Source organism: Tachypleus tridentatus, chromosome 7 (genome assembly GCF_004210375.1).
Source record: "Tachypleus tridentatus isolate NWPU-2018 chromosome 7, ASM421037v1, whole genome shotgun sequence".
NCBI classification, from domain to species: domain Eukaryota; kingdom Metazoa; phylum Arthropoda; class Merostomata; order Xiphosura; family Limulidae; genus Tachypleus; species Tachypleus tridentatus.
This window is the reverse complement of record NC_134831.1, coordinates 196,206,899-196,224,053: the sequence shown is the minus strand read 5'-3', so window position 1 is coordinate 196,224,053 and position 17,155 is coordinate 196,206,899.

The following is a 17,155-nucleotide window of genomic DNA, read 5'->3' as shown; positions in this document are numbered from 1 at the left end:
GTTTGTTAATTCGTGGTTATACAAGCCCTGACTTGGTTTGTTAATTCGTGGTTATACAAGCCCTGACTTCGTTTGTTAATTCGTGGTTATACAAGCCCTGACGGCGTTTGTTAATTCGTGGTTATACAAGCCCTGACGGCGTTTGTTAATTCGTGGTTATACAAGCCCTGACTTCGTTTGTTAATTCGTGGTTATACAAGCCCTGACGGCGTTTGTTAATTCGTGGTTATACAAGCCCTGACTGCGTTTGTTAATTCGTGGTTATACAAGCCCTGACTTCGTTTGTTAATTTTGTTAATTCGTGGTTATACAAGCCCTGACGTTTGTTAATTCGTTTGTTAATTCGTGGTTATACAAGCCCTGACTTCGTTTGTTAATTCGTGGTTATACAAGCCACGACGTTTATTAATTCATGGTTATACAAGCCCTTACTTGGTTTTTAATTCGTGGTTATACAAGCCCTGACTTCGTTTGTTAATTCGTGGTTATACAAGCCCTGACGGCGTTTGTTAATTCGTGGTTATACAAGCCCTGACTGCGTTTGTTAATTCGTGGTTATACAAGCCCTGACTTGCGTTTGTTAATTCGTGGTTATACAAGCCCTGACGGCGTTTGTTAATTCGTGGTTATACAAGCCCTGACGGCGTTTGTTAATTCGTGGTTATACAAGCCCTGACTTGGTTTGTTAATTCGTGGTTATACAAGCCCTGACGGCGTTTGTTAATTTGTGGTTACACAAGCCCTGACGGCGTTTGTTAATTCGTGGTTATACAAGCCCTGACTGCGTTTGTTAATTCGTGGTTGTACAAGCCCTGACTGCGTTTGTTAATTCGTGGTTATACAAGCCCTGACGGCGTTTGTTAATTCGTGGTTATACAAGCCCTGACTTGGTTTGTTAATTCGTGGTTATACAAGCCCTGACGACGTTTGTTAATTCGTGGTTATACAAGCCCTGACGACGTTTGTTAATTAGTGGTTATACAAGCCCTGACGGCGTTTCTTAGTTCGTGGTTATACAAGCCCTGACTGCGTTTGTTAATTCGTGGTTATACAAGTTCTGACGTTTGTTTGTTAATTCGTGGTTATACAAGCCCTGACTTGGTTTGTTAATTCGTGGTTATACAAGCCCTGACTTGGTTTGTTAATTCGTGGTTATACAAGCCCTGACTTCGTTTGTTAATTCGTGGTTATACAAGCCCTGACGACGTTTGTTAATTCGTGGTTATACAAGCCCTGTGTTAATTCGTGGTTATACAAGCCCTGACGACGTTTGTTAATTCGTGGTTATACAAGCCCTGACTTGTTTGTTAATTCGTGGTTATACAAGCCCTGACGGCGTTTGTTAATTCGTGGATATACAAGCCCTGACTTCGTTTGTTAATTCGTCGTTATACATGCCCTGACGACGTTTGTTAATTCGTGATTATACAAGCCCTTACTTGGTTTGTTAGTTTGTGGTTATACAAGCCTTTACGGCGTTTCTTAATTCGTGGTTACACAAGCCCTGACTGCGTTTGTTAATTCGTGGTTATACAGGTCCTAATGGTGTTTGTTAATTCATGGTTATACAAGCCCTTACTTGGTTTGTTAATTCGTGGTTGTACAAACCCTGACTTCGTTTGTTAATTCGTGGTTATACAAGCCCTGACTTTGTTTGTTAATTCGTGGTTATACAAGCCCTGACGGCGTTTGTTAATTCGTGGTTATAGAAGCCCTGACGGCGTTTGTTAATTCGTGGTTATACAAGCCCTTACTTGGTTTGTTAATTCGTGGTTATACAAGCCCTTACTTGGTTTGTTAATTCGTGGTTATACAAGCCCTGACTGCGTTTGTTAATTCGTGGTTATACAAGCCCTGACTGCGTTTGTTAATTCGTGGTTATACAAGCCCTGACTTCGTTTGTTAATTCATGGTTATACAAGCCCTGACTTGGTTTGTTAATTCGTGGTTATACAAGCCCTGACGGCGTTTGTTAGTTCGTGGTTATACAAGCCCTAACGGCGTTTGTTAATTCGTGGTTATACAAGCCCTGACTTCGTTTGTTAATTTGTGGTTATACAAGCCCTGACTGCGTTTGTTAATTCGTGGTTATACAAGCCCTGACTGCGTTTGTTAATTCGTGGTTATACAAGCCCTGACGGCGTTTGTTAATTCGTGGTTATACAAGCCCTGACTTCGTTTGTTAGTTCGTGGTTGTACAAGCCCTGAGGGCGTTTGTTAATTCGTGGTTATACAAGCCCTGACGGCGTTTGTTAATTCGTCGTTATAGAAGCCCTGACGGCGTTTGTTAATTTGTGGTTATACAAGCCCTTACTTGGTTTCTTAATCCGTGGTTATACAAGCCCTTACTTGGTTTGTTAATTCGTGGTTATACAAGCCCTGACGGCGTTTGTTAATTCGTGGTTATACAAGCCCTGACGGCGTTTGTTAATTCGTGGTTATACAAGCCCTGACGGCGTTTGTTAATTCGTGGTTATACAAGCCCTGACTGCGTTTGTTAATTCGTGGTTATACAAGCCCTGACTTTGTTTGTTAATTCGTGGTTATACAAGCCCTGACGGCGTTTGTTAATTCGTGGTTACACAAGCCCTGACTGCGTTTGTTAATTCGTGGTTATACAAGTCCTGACGACGTTTGTTAATTCGTGGTTATACAAGCCCTGACGGCGTTTGTTAATTCGTGGTTATACAAGCCCTGACTTCGTTTGTTAATTCGTGGTTATACAAGCCATGACGGCGTTTGTTAATTAGTGGTTATACAAGCCCTGACGGCGTTTGTTAATTAGTGGTTATACAAGCCCTGACTTCGTTTGTTAATTTGTGGTTATACAAGCCCTGACGGCGTTTGTTAATTCGTGGTTATACAAGACCTGACTGCGTTTCTTAATTCGTGGTTGTACCAGCCCTTACTTCGTTTGTTAATTCGTGGTTATAAAAGCCATGACGACGTTTGTTAATTCGTGGTTATACAAGCCCTGACGACGTTTGTTAATTCGTGGTTATACAAGCCCTGACGACGTTTGTTAATTCCTGGTTATACAAGCCCTGACGGCATTTTTTAATTCGTGGTTATACAAGCCCTGACTTGGTTTGTTAATTCGTGGTTATACAAGCCCTGACTTCGTTTGTTAATTCGTGGTTATACAAGCCCAAACGACGTTTGTTAATTCTTGGTTATACAAGCCCTGACGGCGTTTTTTAATTCGTGGTTATACATGCCCTGACGACGTTTGTTAATTCGTGGTTATACAAGCCCTGACGGTGTTTGTTAATTCGTGGTTATACAAGCCCTGACGACGTTTGTTAATTCGTGGTTATACAAGCCCTGATGGTGTTTGTTAATTCATGGTTATACAAGCCCTTACTTGGTTATTAATTCGTGGTTATACAAGCCCTGACGGCGTTTGTTAATTCGTGGTTATACAAGCCCTGACGGCGTTTGTTAATTCGTGGTTATACAAGCCCTGACTTCGTTTGTTAATTCGTGGTTATAGAAGCCCTGACGGCGTTTGTTAATTCGTGGTTACACAAGTCCTGACTGCGTTTGTTAATTCGTGGTTATACAAGCCCTTACTTGGTTTGTTAGTTCGTGGTTATACAAGCCGTGACGGCGTTTGTTAATTCGTGGTTATACAAGCCCTGACGGCGTTTGTTAATTCGTGGTTATACAAGCCCTTACTTGGTTTGTTAATTCGTGGTTATACAAGCCCTGACGGCGTTTGTTAATTTGTGGTTACACAAGCCCTGACGGCGTTTGTTAATTTATGGTTACACAAGCCTTGACGGCGTTTGTTAATTCGTGGTTATACAAGCCCTGACGGCGTTTGTTAATTCGTGGTTATACAAGCCCTGACTGCGTTTGTTAATTCGTGGTTGTACAAGCCCTGACTGCGTTTGTTAATTCGTGGTTATACAAGTTCTGACGACGTTTGTTAATTCGTGGTTATACAAGCCCTAACTTGGTTTGTTAATTCGTGGTTATACAAGCCCTGACTTGGTTTGTTAATTCGTGGTTATACAAGCCCTGACTTCGTTTGTTAATTCGTGGTTATACAAGCCACGACGTTTGTTAATTCGTGGTTATACAAGCCCTGACGACGTTTGTTAATTCGTGGTTATACAAGCCCTGTCTGCGTTTGTTAATTCGTGGTTATACAAGCCCTGACGGCGTTTGTTAATTCGTGGTTATACAAGCCCTGACTTCGTTTGTTAATTCGTCGTTATACATGCCCTGACGACGTTTGTTAATTCGTGATTATACAAGCCATGACTACGTTTGTTAATTAGTGGTTATACAAGCCCTGACGGCGTTTCTTAGTTCGTGGTTATACAAGCCCTGACGGCGTTTGTTAATTCGTGGTTATACAAGCCCTGACGGCGTTTGTTAATTCGTGGTTATACAAGCCTTGACGGCGTTTCTTAATTCGTGGTTACACAAGTCCTGACTGCGTTTGTTATTTCGTGGTTATACAAGCCCTTACTTGGTTTGTTAGTTTGTGGTTATACAAGCCGTGACGGCGTTTGTTAATTCGTAGTTATACAAGCCCTAACGGCGTTTGTTAATTCGTGGTTATACAAGCCTTTACGGCGTTTCTTAATTCGTGGTTACACAAGCCCTGACTGCGTTTGTTAATTCGTGGTTATACAGGTCCTAATGGTGTTTGTTAATTTATGGTTATACAAGCCCTTACTTGGTTTGTTAATTCGTGGTTGTACAAACCCTGACTTCGTTTGTTAATTCGTGGTTATACAAGCCCTGACTTCGTTTGTTAATTCGTGGTTATACAAGCCCTGACGGCGTTTGTTAATTCGTGGTTATATACAAGTCCTGACGGCGTTTGTTAATTCGTGGTTATACAAGCCCTGACTTGGTTTGTTATGGTTATACAAGCCCTGACTTGGTTTGTTAATTCGTGGTTATACAAGCCCTGACGGCGTTTGTTAGTTCGTGGTTATACAAGCCCTGACGGCGTTTGTTAATTTGTGGTTATACAAGCCCTGACTTCGTTTGTTAATTTGTGGTTATACAAGCCCTGACTGCGTTTGTTAATTCGTGGTTATACAAGCCCTGACTGCGTTTGTTAATTCGTGGTTATACAAGCCCTGACGGCGTTTGTTAATTCGTGGTTATACAAGCCCTGACTTCGTTTGTTAATTCGTGGTTATACAAGCCCTGACTTCGTTTGTTAATTCGTCGTTATACATGCCCTGACGACGTTTGTTAATTCGTGATTATACAAGCCATGACTACGTTTGTTAATTCGTGGTTATACAAGCCCTGACGGCGTTTGTTAATTCGTGGTTATACAAGCCCTGACGGCGTTTGTTAATTCGTGGTTATACAAGCCCTGACGGCGTTTGTTAATTCGTGGTTATACAAGCCCTGACGGCGTTTGTTAATTCGTGGTTACACAAGTCCTGACTGCGTTTGTTATTTCGTGGTTATACAAGCCCTTACTTGGTTTGTTAGTTTGTGGTTATACAAGCCGTGACGGCGTTTGTTAATTCGCGGTTATACAAGCCCTGACGGCGTTTGTTAATTCGTGGTTATACAAGCCCTGACGGCGTTTGTTAATTCGTGGTTATACAAGCCCTGACTGCGTTTGTTAATTCGTGGTTATACAAGCCCTAATGGTGTTTGTTAATTCATGGTTATACAAGCCCTTACTTGGTTTGTTAATTCGTGGTTATACAAGCCCTGACTTCGTTTGTTAATTCGTGGTTATACAAGCCCTGACTTTGTTTGTTAATTCGTGGTTATACAAGCCCTGACGGCGTTTGTTAATTCATGGTTATACAAGCCCTGACTTGGTTTGTTAATTCGTGGTTATACAAGCCCTGACGGCGTTTGTTAGTTCGTGGTTATACAAGCCCTGACGGCGTTTGTTAATTTGTGGTTATAGAAGCCCTGACTTCGATTGTTGATTTGTGGTTATACATGCCCTGACTGCGTTTGTTAATTCGTGGTTATATAAGCCCTGACTGCGTTTGTTAATTCGTGGTTATACAAGCCCTGACGGCGTTTGTTAATTCGTGGTTATACAAGCCCTGACTTCGTTTGTTAATTCGTGGTTATACAAGCCCTGACGGCGTTTGTTAATTCGTGGTTATACAAGCCCTGACGGCGTTTGTTAATTCGTCGTTATAGAAGCCCTGACGGCGTTTGTTAATTTGTGGTTATACAAGCCCTTACTTGGTTTCTTAATCCGTGGTTATACAAGCCCTTACTTGGTTTGTTAATTCGTGGTTATACAAGCCATGACGGCGTTTGTTAATTCGTGGTTACACAAGCCCTGACGGCGTTTGTTATATAGTGGTTATACAGGTCCTAATGGTGTTTGTTAATTCGTGGTTATACAAGCCCTGACGACGTTTGTTAATTCGTGGTTATACAAGCCCTGACTTGGTTTGTTAATTCGTGGTTATACAAGCCCTGACTTCGTTTGTTAATTCGTGGTTATACAAGCCATGACGGCGTTTGTTAATTAGTGGTTATACAAGCCCTGACGGCGTTTGTTAATTCGTGGTTATACAAGCCCTGACTTCGTTTGTTAATTTGTGGTTATACAAGCCCTGACGGCGTTTGTTAATTCGTGGTTATACAAGCCCTGACTGCGTTTGTTAATTCGTGGTTATACAAGCCCTTACTTCGTTTGTTAATTTGTGGTTATACAAGCCCTGACGACGTTTGTTAATTCGTGGTTATACAAGCCCTGACGACGTTTGTTAATTCGTGGTTATACAAGCCCTGACGACGTTTGTTAATTCGTGGTTATACAAGCCCTGACGGCATTTTTTAATTCGTGGTTATACAAGCCCTGACTTGGTTTGTTAATTCGTGGTTATACAAGCCCTGACTTCGTTTGTTAATTCGTGGTTATACAAGCCCTGACGACGTTTGTTAATTCGTGGTTATACAAGCCCTGACGACGTTTGTTAATTCGTGGTTATACAAGCCCTGACGGCGTTTGTTAATTCGTGGTTATACAAGCCCTGACTACGTTTGTTAATTCGTGGTTATACAAGCCCTGACGACGTTTGTTAATTCGTGGTTATACAAGCCCTGACGGTGTTTGTTAATTCGTGGTTATACAAGCCCTGACGACGTTTGTTAATTCGTGGTTATACAAGCCCTGATGGTGTTTGTTAATTCGTGGTTATACAAGCCCTGACTTGGTTTGTTAATTCGTGGTTATACAAGCCCTGACGGCGTTTGTTAATTCGTGGTTATACAAGCCCTGACGGCGTTTGTTAATTAGTGGTTATACATGCTGACGGCGTTTGTTAATTCGTGGTTATACAAGCCCTGACGGCGTTTGTTAATTCGTGGTTATACAAGCCCTGACTGCGTTTGTTAATTCGTGGTTATACAAGCCCTGACTTTGTTTGTTAATTCGTGGTTATACAAGCCCTGACGTCGTTTGTTAATTCGTGGTTATACAAGCCCTGACGGCGTTTGTTAATTCGTGGTTATACAAGCCCTGACTGCGTTTGTTAATTCGTGGTTATACAAGCCCTGACTGCGTTTGTTAATTCGTGGTTATACAAGCCCTGACGACGTTTGTTAATTCGTGGTTATACAAGCCCTAACTTGGTTTGTTAATTCATGGTTATACAAGCCCTGACTTGGTTTGTTAATTCGTGGTTATACAAGCCCTGACTTCGTTTGTTAATTCGTGGTTATACAAGCCACGACGTTTGTTAATTCGTGGTTATACAAGCCCTGACGACGTTTGTTAATTCGTGGTTATACAAGCCCTGACTGCGTTTGTTAATTCGTGGTTATACAAGCCCTGACGGCGTTTGTTAATTCGTGGTTATACAAGCCCTGACTGCGTTTGTTAATTCGTGGTTATACAAGCCCTGACTGGCGTTTGTTAATTCGTGGTTATACAAGCCCTGACGACGTTTGTTAATTCGTGGTTATACAAGCCCTGACGACGTTTGTTAATTCGTGGTTATACAAGCCCTGACTTGGTTTGTTAATTCGTGGTTATACAAGCCCTGACTTCGTTTGTTAATTCGTGGTTATACAAGCCCTGACGGCGTTTGTTAATTCGTGGTTATGCAAGCCCTGACGGCGTTTGTTAATTCGTGGTTATACAAGCCCTGACTTCCTTTGTTAATTTGTGGTTATACAAGCCCTGACGACGTTTGTTAATTCGTGGTTATACAAGCCCTGACGGCGTTTGTTAATTCGTGGTTATACAAGCCCTGACGGCATTTGTTAATTCGTGGTTATACAAGCCCTGACTTGGTTTGTTAATTCGTGGTTATACAAGCCCTGACTTCGTTTGTTAATTCGTGGTTATACAAGCCCTGACGACGTTTGTTAATTCGTGGTTATACAAGCCCTGACGACGTTTGTTAATTCGTGGTTATACAAGCCCTGACGGCGTTTGTTAATTCGTGGTTATACAAGCCCTGACTGCGTTTGTTAATTCGTGGTTATACAAGCCCTGACGGCGTTTGTTAATTCGTGGTTATACAAGCCCTGACTTCGTTTGTTAATTCGTGGTTATACAAGCCCTGACGGCGTTTGTTAATTCGTGGTTATACAAGCCCTGACGGTGTTTGTTATTTCGTGGTTATACAAGCCCTGACGGCGTTTGTTAATTCGTGGTTATACAAGCCCTGACGGCGTTTGTTAATTCGTGGTTATACAAGCCCTGACGGCGTTTGTTAATTCGTGGTTATACAAGCCCTGACTTCGTTTGTTAATTTGTGGTTATACAAGCCCTGACTGCGTTTGTTAATTCGTGGTTATACAAGCCCTGACTGCGTTTGTTAATTCGTGGTTATACAAGCCCTTTGGTTTGTTAATTCGTGGTTATACAAGCCCTGACGGCGTTTGTTAATTCGTGGTTATACAAGCCCTGACGGCGTTTGTTAATTCGTGGTTATACAAGCCCTGACTGCGTTTGTTAATTCGTGGTTGTACAAGCCCTGACTGCGTTTGTTAATTCGTGGTTATACAAGCCCTGACGACGTTTGTTAATTCGTGGTTATACAAGCCCTGACTTGGTTTGTTAATTCGTGGTTATACAAGCCCTGACTTGGTTTGTTAATTCGTGGTTATACAAGCCCTGACTTCGTTTGTTAATTCGTGGTTATACAAGCCCTGACGACGTTTGTTAATTCGTGGTTATACAAGCCCTGACGGCGTTTGTTAATTCGTGGTTATACAAGCCCTGACGGCGTTTGTTAATTCGTGGTTATACAAGCCCTGACGGCGTTTGTTAATTCGTGGTTATACAAGCCCTGACTGCGTTTGTTAATTCGTGGTTATACAAGCCCTTACTTGGTTTGTTAATTCGTGGTTATACAAGCCCTGACGGCGTTTGTTAATTCGTGGTTATACAAGCCCTGACGGCGTTTGTTAATTCGTGGTTATACAAGCCCTGACGGCGTTTGTTAATTCGTGGTTATACAAGCCCTGACTGCGTTTGTTAATTCGTGGTTATACAAGCCCTAATGGTGTTTGTTAATTCGTGGTTATACAATCCCTTACTTGGTTTGTTAATTCGTGGTTATACAAGCCCTGACTTCGTTTGTTAATTCGTGGTTATACAAGCCCTGACGGCGTTTGTTAATTCGTGGTTATACAAGCCCTGACGGCGTTTGTTAATTCGTGGTTATACAAGCCCTGACTTGGTTTGTTAATTCGTGGTTATACAAGCCCTTACTTGGTTTGTTAGTTCGTGGTTATACAAGCCCTGACTGCGTTTGTTAATTCGTGGTTATACAAGCCCTGACGGCGTTTGTTAATTCGTGGTTATAGAAGCCCTGACTGCGTTTGTTAATTCGTGGTTATACAAGCCCTGACTGCGTTTGTTAATTCGTGGTTATACAAGCCCTGACGGCGTTTGTTAATTCGTGGTTATACAAGCCCTGACTTCGTTTGTTAATTCGTGGTTATACAAGCCCTGACGGCGTTTGTTAATTCGTGGTTATACAAGCCCTGACGGCGTTTGTTAATTCGTGGTTATACAAGCCCTGACGGCGTTTGTTAATTCGTGGTTATACAAGCCCTTACTTGGTTTCTTAATTCGTGGTTATACAAGCCCTGACTTGGTTTGTTAATTCGTGGTTATACAAGCCCTGACTTGGTTTGTTAATTCGTGGTTATACAAGCCCTGACTTGGTTTGTTAATTCGTGGTTATACAAGCCCTGACGGCGTTTGTTAATTCGTGGTTATACAAGCCCTGACGGCGTTTGTTAATTCGTGGTTATACAAGCCCTAATGGTGTTTGTTAATTCGTGGTTATACAAGCCCTGACTTGGTTTGTTAATTCGTGGTTATACAAGCCCTGACGGCGTTTGTTAATTCGTGGTTATACAAGCCCTGACTGCGTTTGTTAATTCGTGGTTATACAAGTCCTGACGACGTTTGTTAATTCGTGGTTATACAAGCCCTGACTTCGTTTGTTAATTCGTGGTTATACAAGCCCTGACGGCGTTTGTTAATTCGTGGTTATACAAGCCCTGACGGCGTTTGTTAATTCGTGGTTATACAAGCCCTGACTTCGTTTGTTAATTCGTGGTTATACAAGCCCTGACGGCGTTTGTTAATTCGTGGTTATACAAGCCCTGACGACGTTTGTTAATTCGTGGTTATACAAGCCCTGACGGCGTTTGTTAATTCGTGGTTATACAAGCCCTGACTTGGTTTGTTAATTCGTGGTTATACAAGCCCTGACTTCGTTTGTTAATTCGTGGTTATACAAGCCCTGACGGCGTTTGTTAATTCGTGGTTATACAAGCCCTGACGACGTTTGTTAATTCGTGGTTATACAAGCCCTGACGGCGTTTGTTAATTCGTGGTTATACAAGCCCTGACTACGTTTGTTAATTCGTGGTTATACAAGCCCTGACGGCGTTTGTTAATTCGTGGTTATACAAGCCCTGACTTCGTTTGTTAATTTGTGGTTATACAAGCCCTGACGGCGTTTGTTAATTCGTGGTTATACAAGCCCTGACGACGTTTGTTAATTCGTGGTTATACAAGCCCTGACGGCGTTTGTTAATTCGTGGTTATACAAGCCCTGACGGCGTTTGTTAATTCGTGGTTATACAAGCCCTGACTGCGTTTGTTAATTCGTGGTTATACAAGCCCTGACTTGGTTTGTTAATTCGTGGTTATACAAGCCCTGACGGCGTTTGTTTGTTCGTGGTTATACAAGCCCTGACGGCGTTTGTTAATTCGTGGTTATACAAGCCCTGACTTCGTTTGTTAATTCGTGGTTATACAAGCCCTGACGGCGTTTGTTAATTCGTGGTTATACAAGCCCTGACTGCGTTTGTTAATTCGTGGTTATACAAGCCCTGACTTGGTTTGTTAATTCGTGGTTATACAAGCCCTGACGGCGTTTGTTAATTCGTGGTTATACAAGCCCTGACGGCGTTTGTTAATTCGTGGTTATACAAGCCCTGACTGCGTTTGTTAATTCGTGGTTATACAAGCCCTGACTGCGTTTGTTAATTCGTGGTTATACAAGCCCTGACGACGTTTGTTAATTCGTGGTTATACAAGCCCTGACTTGGTTTGTTAATTCGTGGTTATACAAGCCCTGACTTGGTTTGTTAATTCGTGGTTATACAAGCCCTGACTTCGTTTGTTAATTCGTGGTTATACAAGCCACGACGTTTGTTAATTCGTGGTTATACAAGCCCTGACGACGTTTGTTAATTCGTGGTTATACAAGCCCTGACTGCGTTTGTTAATTCGTGGTTATACAAGCCCTGACTTGGTTTGTTAATTCGTGGTTATACAAGCCCTGACGGCGTTTGTTAATTCGTGGTTATACAAGCCCTGACTTGGTTTGTTAATTTGTGGTTATACAAGCCCTGACGGCGTTTGTTAATTCGTGGTTATACAAGCCCTGACGGCGTTTGTTAATTCGTGGTTATACAAGCCCTTACGGCGTTTGTTAATTCGTGGTTATACAAGCCCTGACTGCGTTTGTTAATTCGTGGTTATACAAGTCCTAATGGTGTTTGTTAATTCATGGTTATACAAGCCCTTACTTGGTTTGTTAATTCGTGGTTGTACAAGCCCTGACTTCGTTTGTTAATTCGTGGTTATACAAGCCCTGACTTCGTTTGTTAATTCGTGGTTATACAAGCCCTGACGGCGTTTGTTAATTCGTGGTTATACAAGCCCTGACGGCGTTTGTTAATTCGTGGTTATACAAGCCCTGACTTGGTTTGTTAATTCGTGGTTATACAAGCCCTTACTTGGTTTGTTAATTCGTGGTTATACAAGCCCTGACTGCGTTTGTTAATTCGTGGTTATACAAGCCCTGACTGCGTTTGTTAATTCGTGGTTATACAAGCCCTGACGGCGTTTGTTAATTCGTGGTTATACAAGCCCTGACTGCGTTTGTTAATTCGTGGTTATACAAGCCCTGACTGCGTTTGTTAATTCGTGGTTATACAAGCCCTGACGGCGTTTGTTAATTCGTGGTTATACAAGCCCTGACTTCGTTTGTTAATTCGTGGTTATACAAGCCCTGACGGCGTTTGTTAATTCGTGGTTATACAAGCCCTGACGGCGTTTGTTAATTCGTGGTTATACAAGCCCTGACGGCGTTTGTTAATTCGTGGTTATACAAGCCCTGACTTGGTTTGTTAATTCGTGGTTATACAAGCCCTGACTTGGTTTGTTAATTCGTGGTTATACAAGCCCTGACTTGGTTTGTTAATTCGTGGTTATACAAGCCCTGACTTGGTTTGTTAATTCGTGGTTATACAAGCCCTGACTTGGTTTGTTAATTCGTGGTTATACAAGCCCTGACTGCGTTTGTTAATTCGTGGTTATACAAGCCCTGACTGCGTTTGTTAATTCGTGGTTATACAAGCCCTGACGGCGTTTGTTAATTCGTGGTTATACAAGCCCTGACGGCGTTTGTTAATTCGTGGTTATACAAGCCCTGACGGTGTTTGTTAATTCGTGGTTATACAAGCCCTGACTTGGTTTGTTAATTCGTGGTTATACAAGCCCTGACGGCGTTTGTTAATTTGTGGTTATACAAGCCATGACGGCGTTTGTTAATTCGTGGTTATACAAGCCCTGACGGCGTTTGTTAATTCGTGGTTATACAAGCCCTGACTTCGTTTGTTAATTCGTGGTTATACAAGCCCTGACGGCGTTTGTTAATTCGTGGTTATACAAGCCCTGACTGCGTTTGTTAATTCGTGGTTATACAAGCCCTGACTTCGTTTGTTAATTCGTGGTTATACAAGCCCTGACGACGTTTGTTAATTCGTGGTTATACAAGCCCTGACGACGTTTGTTAATTCGTGGTTATACAAGCCCTGACGACGTTTGTTAATTCCTGGTTATACAAGCCCTGACGGCATTTTTTAATTCGTGGTTATACAAGCCCTGACTTGGTTTGTTAATTCGTGGTTATACAAGCCCTGACTTCGTTTGTTAATTCGTGGTTATACAAGCCCTGACGACGTTTGTTAATTCGTGGTTATACAAGCCCTGACGGCGTTTGTTAATTCGTGGTTATACAAGCCCTGACGGCGTTTGTTAATTCGTGGTTATACAAGCCCTGACGGCGTTTGTTAATTCGTGGTTATACAAGCCCTGACGACGTTTGTTAATTCGTGGTTATACAAGCCCTGACTGGTGTTTGTTAATTCGTGGTTATACAAGCCCTGACTTGGTTTGTTAATTCGTGGTTATACAAGCCCTGACGGCGTTTGTTAATTCGTGGTTATACAAGCCCTGACGGCGTTTGTTAATTCGTGGTTATACAAGCCCTGACTTCGTTTGTTAATTCGTGGTTATAGAAGCCCTGACGGCGTTTGTTAATTCGTGGTTACACAAGTCCTGACTGCGTTTGTTAATTCGTGGTTATACAAGCCCTTACTTGGTTTGTTAATTCGTGGTTATACAAGCCCTGACGGCGTTTGTTAATTCGTGGTTATACAAGCCCTGACGGCGTTTGTTAATTCGTGGTTATACAAGCCCTGACTTGGTTTGTTAATTCGTGGTTATACAAGCCCTTTTGTTAATTCGTGGTTATACAAGCCCTGACGGCGTTTGTTAATTCGTGGTTATACAAGCCCTGACGGCGTTTGTTAATTCGTGGTTATACAAGCCCTGACGGCGTTTGTTAATTCGTGGTTATACAAGCCCTGACGTTATACAAGCGTTTGTTAATTCGTGGTTATACAAGCCCTGACTGCGTTTGTTAATTCGTGGTTATACAAGCCCTGACTGCGTTTGTTAATTCGTGGTTATACAAGCCCTGACGACGTTTGTTAATTCGTGGTTATACAAGCCCTGACTTGGTTTGTTAATTCGTGGTTATACAAGCCCTGACTTGGTTTGTTAATTCGTGGTTATACAAGCCCTGACGGCGTTTGTTAATTCGTGGTTATACAAGCCCTGACGACGTTTGTTAATTCGTGGTTATACAAGCCCTGACGACGTTTGTTAATTCGTGGTTATACAAGCCCTGACTGCGTTTGTTAATTCGTGGTTATACAAGCCCTGACGGCGTTTGTTAATTCGTGGTTATACAAGCCCTGACTTCGTTTGTTAATTCGTGGTTATACAAGCCCTGACTTGCGTTTGTTAATTCGTGGTTATACAAGCCCTGACTTCGTTTGTTAATTCGTGGTTATACAAGCCCTGACTTCGTTTGTTAATTCGTGGTTATACAAGCCCTGACGGCGTTTGTTAATTCGTGGTTATACAAGCCCTGACGGCGTTTGTTAATTCGTGGTTATACAAGCCCTGACGGCGTTTGTTAATTCGTGGTTATACAAGCCCAAGCCCTGACGGCGTTTGTTAATTCGTGGTTATACAAGCCCTGACTGCGTTTGTTAATTCGTGGTTATACAAGCCCTGACTTGGTTTGTTAATTCGTGGTTATACAAGCCCTGACGGCGTTTGTTAATTCGTGGTTATACAAGCCCTGACGGCGTTTGTTAATTCGTGGTTATACAAGCCCTGACGGCGTTTGTTAATTCGTGGTTATACAAGCCCTGACTGCGTTTGTTAATTCGTGGTTATACAAGCCCTGACTAATTGTTTGTTAATTCGTGGTTATACAAGCCCTGACGTTTGTTAATTCGTGGTTATACAAATTCGTGGTTATACCCTGACTTCGTTTGTTAATTCGTGGTTATACAAGCCCTGACTTCGTTTGTTAATTCGTTAATTCGGGTTATACAAGCCCTGACGGCGTTTGTTAATTCGTGGTTATACAAGCCCTGACTTGGTTTGTTAATTCGTGGTTATACAAGCCCTGACGGCGTTTGTTAATTCGTGGTTATACAAGCCCTGACGGCGTTTGTTAATTCGTGGTTATACAAGCCCTGACTTCGTTTGTTAATTTGTGGTTATACAAGCCCTGACTGCGTTTGTTAATTCGTGGTTATACAAGCCCTGACTGCGTTTGTTAATTCGTGGTTATACAAGCCCTGACGGCGTTTGTTAATTCGTGGTTATACAAGCCCTGACTGCGTTTGTTAATTCGTGGTTATACAAGCCCTGACGGCGTTTGTTAATTCGTGGTTATACAAGCCCTGACGGCGTTTGTTAATTCGTGGTTATACAAGCCCTGACGGTGTTTGTTAATTCGTGGTTATACAAGCCCTGACTTGGTTTGTTAATTCGTGGTTATACAAGCCCTGACGGCGTTTGTTAATTCGTGGTTATACAAGCCCTGACGGCGTTTGTTAATTCGTGGTTATACAAGCCCTGGTTTGTTAATTCGTGGTTATACAAGCCCTGACTTCGTTTGTTAATTTGTGGTTATACAAGCCCTGACGGCGTTTGTTAATTCGTGGTTATACAAGCCCTGACTGCGTTTGTTAATTCGTGGTTATACCAGCCCTTACTTCGTTTGTTAATTCGTGGTTATACAAGCCCTGACGACGTTTGTTAATTCGTGGTTATACAAGCCCTGACGACGTTTGTTAATTCGTGGTTATACAAGCCCTGACGACGTTTGTTAATTCGTGGTTATACAAGCCCTGACGGCATTTTTTAATTCGTGGTTATACAAGCCCTGACTTGGTTTGTTAATTCGTGGTTATACAAGCCCTGACTTCGTTTGTTAATTCGTGGTTATACAAGCCCTGACGACGTTTGTTAATTCGTGGTTATACAAGCCCTGACGGCGTTTTTTAATTCGTGGTTATACATGCCCTGACGACGTTTGTTAATTCGTGGTTATACAAGCCCTGACGGTGTTTGTTAATTCATGGTTATACAAGCCCTGACGACGTTTGTTAATTTGTGGTTATACAGGTCCTAATGGTGTTTGTTAATTCATGGTTATACAAGCCCTTACTTGGTTTTTAATTCGTGGTTATACAAGCCCTGACGGCGTTTGTTAATTCGTGGTTATACATGCTGACGGCGTTTGTTAATTCGTGGTTATACAAGCCCTGACTTCGTTTGTTAATTCGTGGTTATAGAAGCCCTGACGGCGTTTGTTAATTCGTGGTTATACAAGCCCTGACTGCGTTTGTTAATTCGTGGTTATACAAGCCCTTACTTGGTTTGTTAGTTCGTGGTTATACAAGCCGTGACGGCGTTTGTTAATTCGTGGTTATACAAGCCCTGACGGCGTTTGTTAATTCGTGGTTATACAAGCCCTTACTTGGTTTGTTAATTCGTGGTTATACAAGCCCTGACGGCGTTTGTTAATTTATGGTTACACAAGCCCTGACGGCGTTTGTTAATTCGTGGTTATACAAGCCCTGACGGCGTTTGTTAATTCGTGGTTATACAAGCCCTGACGGCGTTTGTTAATTCGTGGTTATACAAGCCCTGACTGCGTTTGTTAATTCGTGGTTATACAAGCCCTGACTGCGTTTGTTAATTCGTGGTTATACAAGCCCTGACGACGTTTGTTAATTCGTGGTTATACAAGCCCTGACTTGGTTTGTTAATTCTTGGTTATATAAGCCCTTACTTGGTTTGTTAATTCGTGGTTATAGAAGCCCTGACTTCGTTTGTTAATTTGTGGTTATACAAGCCACGACGTTTGTTAATTCGTGGTTATACAAGCCCTGACGACGTTTGTTAATTCGTGGTTATACAAGCCCTGTCTGCGTTTGTTAATTCGTGGTTATACAAGCCCTGACGGCGTTTGTTAATTCGTGGTTATACAAGCCCTGACTT